Genomic DNA, 9716 nt, shown 5'->3' with positions numbered 1-9716 from the left:
AGCATGTGACAGTGGGTGCTGGGCTTCTCTGTGCCTCTGCTTTCTCATCTGCAAAATGGGTTGATATACTTGCCGCCTAAGCAAGACACACGAGTCTGGCAGGATATTACAGTTTTGGAGCATGCGTTTTGTTTAGCAGTTAAGACACCTGCAGCCCTCATCGGGGTACCTGGGTGCTCGTGCTTCTGACTCTGGCTGACGCCACACCCTGGGAGACAGAAGTGATGGTTCGAGTAGCTGGGTTGAATTGATGCCCAGCCCCAACTGTTGAAGTCATTTGAAGAGTGAACCAGTGGATGGGGGCTCTCTCTGTCTCCACCTTTGGTGAAGAAATTTGAAATACAGGTCACAGCGTCTTCCGTGCTTGGTTGGATGCATTACAGAGCTGTGGGGCTGGTTATGTTGGTGGTAACGCTGCGTCCATCATACTGAAGATTTACTTTATTCGGATGGCGCTTCTATGGAGGATGTCCTTCCAAAGAGAGAAAAGCTAAAGAAGAGAGACTCTTGATCCACTCACGAGGCCAGTTTCCATCCCACCCTGGCCCGGCGTGGAATTCCTCCCCTGATAAACAGGGCACACATGGCTTACGGCTTATGGCTATATTATTAGCTGGCTTTGGGGGAACAGAAAAGAGTCCTGTTCTTTCGGCCCGCACACAAGTCTGAGCTAATCCCACAGCCAGGGGAGAGAGCTACATTTATCCCTTGATGCACTGGGACAAAAATGCCTTGTGTCTCAAGAATGCGGGCCAGCTCAGGGGCCTGGCGCTCGGAGGCTGCACTTGGCCATGTTCCCACAGCTTCTCACCTGCTGTTGGATATGCTGGGTCCTTCAGAGTGGCCCCTGGGGCTTCCATGCCTCAGCATGAAGTCAGCCCTGATGGGAACATGCCTCCTGGGTTAAGGGCGCCCTCCGTGTCCCCCAGTGGGGAGGGATTAGGTGTCTCTGGAAAGAAGGGAGTCTAAGCCAGGGCCGCTCCGTGGTGCCCTGTGCCGTGTGGGGGTCCTGAGCTGATGGCCCGGAACCCCTGGCTGCAACTCCAAGCCGAGAAAGGCCCCATCACACCCCTTTCTTGCTGTTCGTTCAACAACTCTCACTTCTTCAAACGCTGTGCTGGGAAAACGTCAAAGCCACGGCTAAGTTCAGAGCATGGTGAGTGAGCATACCTTGCTAAATGCAGCGCCTGATAAGGCCTGGCTGGTTGGCTTGCCATCTCTCTCCCCAGATTCCTCAGTTGACATTTCCTAAAGATAAGAACCTTCTCCACAAGGCCATTTTCTCACCAGAAAAAATAATTCTTTATCATCCTTTTTGCAGTTCATATTCAAAGTTCTCCATCTCTTAAAAAAAAAAAAAAAGATTTATTTGACTTTTTTATTTGAAAGGCAAAGTTAGAGAGAGAGGGAGAGATAAAGGGTGAATCCTCCATCCACTGGCTCACTCTCCAAACAGATGCAATGGCCGGACTTGGGCCAGGCACCAGGAGCCAGGAGCTTCTTCTGGGTCTCCCACATGGGTGCAGGGTCCCAAGCACTTGGGCCATTCTCTACTGCTTTCCCAGGTACATGAGCAGGGAGCTGGATTGGAAGTGGAACAGCAGGACACAAATCATTACCCACTTGTGGTGCTGGTGCCACAGGCGCACAGGCGGAGGCTTAGCCTACTGTGCCGTGGCATCATTCCCTTTCCATTCTTCCCATAAGTGTTTAGCCGGGTCCCACTCGTCACCCCCATCACCACTCCCAAGCCGGTAGTAGACACAATTTCAGTACCATGTGTGGCAGCATGTCTCTTTAGTCGGGTTTAGTCTGAACGTCCTTGCCATCTTACTTGTGTTTTTTTAGTAACGTGAACATTGACAGAGCGTTCGCTGTGTGCCGGCCACAGCAGGAGCACTCCCAGGAGGGCAAGGATGTGGATGGCTCTTCCTGGCTTGATGGGAGAGGAGGATATACTTCCCCCTCCTTGGAGGGCAGGTGTCTGGAGTGCTGGGATGTTCAGGGTGCCCATGGCCCAGGTTAGAGGGAGTAGTAGCTGTGAGTCCTGGCTGCTGCTTCCGGCTTCCTGGCAGGTGCACACCCTGAGACGCAGCTCTTGACATCTCAAGAACCTGGGATGCCAGCGCTGCAGACGGGGGCTTAGCCTATTGCCACCCCCCACCCCCAGGAGACCCAGACGCAGTTCCTTCCTGGATCTTGTCTTTGGCCTGGCCCAGGCAGCCCCAGGCATCCTGTGGAGTGAACCAGCAGATGCAAACTATCTCTCTCTCTCTGCCTTTCATATAAGTTAAACGAATAAAGAAACAATTACAAGAACATTTTTTCTCAAATGTGTTGGGTTAAGATAATAAATGCTGAGCAGGTAGGTGCAGTGGGGGCTGGCATGGTGGCACAGTGTGTTAAGCTATCACCTACAATACAGGTATCCTATATGAGCACTGGTTCGATTCCACTGTCTGCTCTGCCATTTAAATAAAACAGATTGATAAACAGAGCTTTTTAAAGAAAAAAAAAAGTTAGCTGTACTAAATGCGAGCTCTCCTGCATAAAGAAGTGGTAACTTCCACAAAGGCCTCAGGGAAGAGGCGGGGTCTTGAGGGGTGTGTGGGCTCAGCACCGTCCCCCTCCACGGCTTTGACTCCCGTGGTGTTCACAGCTGACATAGGGACCTGTGATCCAGCAGCACCTTGGTGAGATGTTTGCCTGGATGTGGGCGTGGGAGAGCAGTACCTCTCAGCTGTTACTACAGAATCTTACTGTCATTATGTCAGCTCACAGTTAGTGATGTGGCTGACCGCAAACCGGACCTTGTGTGGACCCAAGCTGTGGGCATGTAGGCAGCAGACACTGCAGACAGGGCTGCCGGGCGGATCCTCTCCTTGGGGTGGGAATCCGGGGAGACAGGAAAACTTCCCGATGAGTCTTCACTGTTTGTGTTACCTGTTTCCATCTGTCCCAAAGGTCCTTGAACTAGCACTTTCCAAAAGAGGAGGTGTGAAAAATGCCACTCACAGCGCTGTTAGACGAACACGCACAGGAGTCTGAAACGCACTTTCAACAGGGTCGCCGGGCGGTCTCCTATATGTGCTCTCTGGTAATGCGCTCGCTGTTAATGCTAAAATGTTTTCATCTCTGTTGGGGAGGAAGCCAAGGCTCAAGCGAAGGAAAGAAGCCTCTGGCATACACAGCCAGAGAGTGCCTGGGCAGGGATTCTATGTGGTTCTGTTTGACGTCAAAGTCGAATTCTGGACCACCTGACCACGCGGAGATCAGTGAGCGGATGGGGCGGTGCAGGACTCGTGACAGGAGCCTGACAGAGCAAACAAACTCTCAGAAACATCAAATCTTGGGCCCGGCGCAGTGGCCTAGGGGTTGCCATGCTTGGGATCCCGTTCTAATCCTGGTGGCCCCGTTTCTCTTCCAGCTCCCTGCTTGTGGCCTGGAAAAGGCCTGGGCAATGGAGGATGGCCCAAAGCCTTGGAATCCTACACCTGCGTGGGGGACCTGGAAGAAGCTCCTGGCTCCTGGCTTTGGATCGGCTCAGCTCCGGCTGTTGCGGCTCACTTGGGGAGTGAATCAACAGATGGAAGATCTTCCTCTCTCTCTCTCCTCCTCTCTGTATATCTGACCTTCCAATAAATGCTTAAAAAGAAAAAAAAGTCCTCTGCAGCCTGACCTTGCTTGAAAATGTCCCCTTTCCCGTTTTTTCCTGATTATACAGTTTATATGAAATTAATGATACCAAATACAAGATAATTAAGGTAAATTGCATTATCTCCATTCAATGTCACTAGTATTACATACTCCTTGCAAATACTTTTCTTTACTTATTCCTATTTGACTTTTCAAAATCCAAAGGGAGATATTTAAATATTTTGATGAAAGCACACCTATTCGCTGTAAAAATAAAATCATATCCTGTGGAAACGCACTTACAGCCAAGTCTGTTCGCACTTGTCTGGGGAATCTTTCCATGTCAGAACACTCGGATGAGTGGCATTTCTAACGGCCCCACAGTATCACGGCATCACGGGATCCATTCCGTGTTGGAAGTGCGTGCATCCACGGCGCATGCTTCAACTGTCACCCCGCTGTTGAGCATGACCGTCTAGATGTGGGCTCACAGGGTCTCATCTCTGGCTAGGCAGGGCCCATCCCTCTCCAACCTCCCTGTGCCCAGCCTTGGGAAAGGATTAGCTGGCTCACGTCTGAGCTCCAGCTCTTGCTAACACATTTCTGCTCATCTTAGCGGTGAAAGGCCTAACTTAACTGGAGTTTGGATTTCCTTTTCTTCTCTTTTTTTTTTTTCAGAGATCTTATTTATTTCATTGGCAAGGTAGACATAGAGAGAGAGATTTTTCATCTACTTGTATACTCCTCACATTGAGTGAACCATTTGGGAACACCAGAAGAAATTAGCAAGTGCCAGGCAAATAGTTTATCCCCACATAGATTCTTTTTAAAAATTAAAAAATATAGTTCTAGTATATATATATATACACACATATACACACACACATATTTTTTTTAATTGGAAAGTCAGAAATACAGTCAGGAGGAGAAACAGAAAGGAAGATCTTCCGTCTGCTGGTTGACTACCCAAATGGCCACAACGGCTGGACCTGAGCCGATCCAAAGCCAGGAGCCAGGAGCCTCTTATGGGTCTCCCTCAGGGATGCAGAGTACCAAAGCTTTGGGCCGTCCTCAACTGCTTTTCCAGGCTATAGGCAGGGAGCTGGATGGGAAGTAGAACAGCCAGGATATGAACTGGCACCCAAATGTGATCCCAGTGAGGACTTTAATCACTAGGCTACGGTGCCGGGCCCTAAACATTTTTATTGGGAGGCAGATTTACATAGAGAAGGAGAGATGGAGGAAAGTATCTTCCATCCACCGATTCACTCTTCAAGTAGCTGCAATGTCCAGAGCTGAATCAATATGAAAGCCAGGAGCCAGGAGCTTCTTCTGGGTCTCTCATATAGGTGCAGGGTCCCAAGGCTTTGGGCCGTCCTTGACTGCTTTCCCAGGCCACAAGCAGGGAGCTGGATGGGAAGTGGAGCAGCCAGAATATGAACCAGCGTCTGTATGGGATGTCAGCACTTGCAGGTGGAGGATAGGCAGTTGAGCCACAGCACCAGCCCCTCCTTTTCTTCTCGTACAAGAACGCGTGAGGTCACCAGTGGCTCCTCCACAAATAGCCTCTTGGGTCCATCCCTCTTGAGATGTTGACATTTTTCTATTTTAAGAACTTTCATTTATCCGTGATTTCGGTAATCCTGCTTGCAGACTGCAACGTGTTCCCCGTTTGTCCCTCGTCTCCCCCGGGGCTCACAGCAATCCCAGGGAGTAGACGGAGCAGGTGGAATGATCCCCACTTAATTGGTGAGGAAACTCTGACTCAGCAGCGAAGAACGCTCAGGGCGACGAGGCTGTGGGAGGGCCCTGGTGCCCGGTCCCAGGGCGACACACCAGTCCCCTGGGGACTTGGGTGACATCCTTGAGGACCACGAGAGAAATTCCCTTCCCTCCTTCAGCTTAAAATGTCCTAACTATTGAAGCCCTCTGGACTGCCTTTAATGGCGCCCTAGGTCCTCCTGGGCTCTGCCGTCTTCTGATCCTGTGATTCAGGGCGTGAAGGAGAATCACTTGGACCATGACAAGGTGTGCAAATGGATGGAGAGTTGGGAGAGGGTCACAAGTGGGATCTCTCTTTTTGATGGGACATACCTCAGGGTCAGGGTCCTGATCAGCATCCTTACCGTAAGCGTTTTCCTCCCAGACCTTCCCAAGGTTTGCACCAGGAGCTAGCGTCCTGCCTCACTTCTCTCCAATCCACACTTACCAGGCACACACCAGCAAGAACAATAAACACCTCTCACCCCATTGTGGTTTCTAGGCTAGAGGGTATTAGATTAAGGTGACTTTCTCCTGTGCTCCTGTGGTGGTCCTCAGTGGTGGACCATAACACGTGCACCTCAGCCTGCTCACAGCTTAACAGCTCTCCTTAGCACCTATATGACTGGAAGGAAGCAACTATAGGACCACATTAGAATTCACATGTGGAGCTGGGGTGTGTGGGTGGGGATAGGAGCAGTGTGGTGGCTCAACCGGCTGATCTTAAACCTGCAAGCATCAGCATCTCATAAGGACACTGGCTCACGTCCTGGCTGCTCCCGCTTCCATCCAGCTCCCTGCTTGTGGCCTGGGAAAGCAGTCGAGGATGCCCCAAAGCCTTGGGACCCTGCACCCGCGTGGGAGACCAGAGGAAGCTCCTCATTCCTAATTTTGAATCAGCTCAGTTCTGGCCGTTGCAGCCGCTTGGTATAAAAGCTTCTCCTACTGCTGCAGTCCAACTTTTCTAGATTCACTTCTGAATCACTCTTGAGCTCCCCTGAAAAGCCACTGCAATTTTTAAAAGAAAGGCTCGTTGGGGTCTTTGCAGTTAAACCCACCTTCTTAAAACGTGCAGTTGAGGGGCCAGCATGGTGGAATAGCAGGCTAATCATATGGGCACTGGTGCAAGTCCCAGCAGCTCTGTTTCTAACTCGGCTTCCTGCTCATGGCCTGGGAAAGCAAAGGAAAACGGATCAGGTCCTTGGGCCCCTGCGCCCGCTTGGGAGGCTCGGAGGAAGCTCCTGGCTTCAGATCAGCTCAGCTCCTGCCATTGCAGCCATCTGGGGAGTGAACCAGTGTGTGGAAGATCTTTCTCTCTATATCTCTACTTCTTTCTGTAAATCTGCCTTTCCAATAAGAATAAATAAATATATATTTTTTAGAATGTCAGCCTATTTTATTAAAAAAAAAGTTTTGTTCACCAATATCTTACATTTTTTCCCCCAAAATTGATCACTTTCTTTCAATAGATCCTGAGCCATCCTCAGTTGTGATTGATTCTGTGTGATTACTGTGAACTGAATCATCTTCTCATCCTGTTTACTATGTGGCTATCCGGATCTAGCCATGCTGGGTTTTGCATATTCATAACTGGATGCTGATTAGATACGTGATACAGTCAAACCAAAAAGGGTTTAGTTGCAGGTGCCCTGTCTGAGGACAACTATCCTGGCATTGTCTGTCTCTCTGGCGTGGCTATTTGCATCCCTGAGGCCTCCTCCCGGGGCCTGGATGTGTTTGCATATTACTAGTATTCAGCCCCACAGCACTGAACAGGCTGTGTGGGTGAATGAGTTCCGTCCTGTTCTAGGCACAGCTTTCTGAATGCATGGGCAATAGAAGTTATCCCAAGAACCATACAGCGAACAACCTGAGCACACTTACAAAGCCACTCTTCCTGGCTCCTCTGCCCACATTCCATGCTAGGCCTCACCTCTCCTGGGACTCTTGAAAGAACACAGATTAGAACTACAAAACATTTTAGCCTTAACATCTTCACTGTCCCACCCGAGCAGTGAACAGAGTGAGGAATACAGACACACAGGGGCCATGCTCGGGGGCTGCCTGTCCTTGGAATTTGTCCGTGGGAAGTCAGAGAGCAAACAGGCACCGGGGAAGCCAAGAGTCGGAGTGCCAGAGTGACAGACGCACGTGATCAAGAGGGTGCGCCCCTGCCTATCATGGGCCTTTATGGGGGCTTGCGAGGGGCTTGGTTAGGCAACAATGCAACACCAGCCCAGGTGGGCAGAAGGGACTGCACGGCAGGACGCTGTGGCTTCCAAGCTTGTGACCCTGAACTAGTTGCCCAGGACCACAACAACAGACAGTATTTGAAAAGTTCAAAAACTGAGCAAGGAAATGGCCATTAGAAAGTACAACCTGTTAACTGGGCAGGTTCGTCAGATTGTTTAATGCAAACAAAACCAATGGTTGAGGAAGGGTGAATTGGTCTTTCTGTTCTAGGGTCTTGGGAATGTACCCCAAGAATTACTTAGAGATTTTGGAAAATACAGATTCCGAACCGGGAGATGTGCAGTGGAGGCCTGAGCTGGGGCCAGCAAAATGTCCCTTTGGGCCCTTCCTCCTCACCTCACGCAACAAGGACACGAGAGATGGTCTGACCCAGCAGATGGCAGAGCCATTTCAAGGTCACGAGTCCTTGTTCGGTGCAGCCTCCCTAGACTGGGAGACCATCACAGGTGTTCCCTGGAGCTCCGTCCCTGACCCTCACCTTGGCAGCAGCCTTAAGTGGAAAATGGAGAAGAGGGTACCAGCTGCAGACCCGCCCAGGAATTCCTGAGAGGTTCAGCTGTGAGTGCATAGACCCCCCCCACACACACTACGGGACTCAAGGGGCACCAGCGCCTGTCCCCCCTGCTTGACAAGCAATGACAGCTGTCGTTGGCTGTGGTCACCAATCTCTCCTGCAATAGCTCTCCCCCCTGTGTGTCAGAAGGAAAGTCCTAGGTCTCTCAAAATTGTGCCAGCATTGGCCACTGTCTTCCAGCTTGAGGGGCCAGGGTGGGCGCAGAGGTTCCTGGATCTTCAAGTAGGGGAAGGACGACTGGATGTACAGAGCAGCTCACGTCACACGCCAGCCCTGTGGCCCTGCCATCACAAGCCCCCAGCTTGGATTAAAACTCTCTGAGGGTCTCACCCCGTGTCAGTCCCTCTCTCATCTGGGCATGTTGCCGTTGGCACTGGCTCTGGCCACCGTGTCCAACCTGGGGCCAGTCACTCAGGGTCGATCAGTGCCTTCACTCTTGTTTTTCTGTAAATATTTTATTTTACTTGAAAGGCAGATTACATAGAGAAAGCAAGACAGAGGGGTCTCCTCTCCACTGGTTCACTTCTCAAATGGCTGCAATGACTAGAGCAGAGCTGATCTGAAGCCAGGAGCCAGGAGCTTCTTCCAGGTTTCCCACGTGGGCTCATGTGCCCAAGGCTCTGGGCTATCCTCGACTGCTTTCCCAGTCCATAAGCAGGGAGCTGGATGAGAAGTGGAGCAGCTGGGATATGAACCAGTGCCCATATGGGATCCCTGCTCATGCAAGGCAAGGACTTCAGCCACCAGGCTACTGCGCTGGGTCTTGTGGTTGTTTTTGAAAGAACTGTCCTCTTTGGACATGTAGTGGGGCTGGGCTAGAACTGGCATGGGACCAGGCAGGTGAAGACCAGGTGGGCCACTGATTAAGACTGACCATCTGGGCCTGGTGCAATGGTTCGATTGGCTACTCCTCCCCATTTAAGTGCCACGAGCCAATATGGGCACCAGTTAGCATCCTGGCTGCTCCACTTCCCATCCAGCTTCCTGCTTGTGGCCTGGGAAAGCAGTCGAGAACAGCTCAAAGCCTTGGGTCCCTGCACCCGCGTGGGAGACCTGGAAGAGGCTCCTGGCTTCAGATCAGCTCAGCTCCAGCCACTATGGTTGCTTGGGGAGCGAATCAATGGATGGAAGATCTTCCTCTCTGCCGGTCCTCTTCTCTGTGTATCTGACTTTGCAACAAAAATAAATAAATCTTTAAAAAAAAGGCTGTGATATATACATCTATATCTCAAGGCTGCGAGCAGGGCTGGAGGCGCCCCTCCCCACCACCCTCAGCTTGGGGAAAGCTGCCTTCCCATCTCTTGGAAGACCGAATACATTCCATTCTGAAGTACCAGGGCTGGGCCCACACACAGAGCCTGGGGGCACGATTCGGATGTAGCTGCAGAGTTCCTCGGACAGCTTTCCTTCCAGAGAAGCACTTACAGGAGGTCTAACGCAACGCTGACAAATGTCCAAGATAAAGGCCTGTGCCATGTGCTGTCAGACACAG

The sequence above is a fragment of the Ochotona curzoniae genome, unplaced genomic scaffold (assembly GCF_017591425.1).
Source record: "Ochotona curzoniae isolate NIBS_2020 unplaced genomic scaffold, NIBS_Ocur_1.0 scaffold_2453, whole genome shotgun sequence".
NCBI lineage: Eukaryota > Metazoa > Chordata > Mammalia > Lagomorpha > Ochotonidae > Ochotona > Ochotona curzoniae.
The sequence above is the reverse complement of the archived record's forward strand: the minus strand, read 5'-3'. Positions refer to the sequence as shown.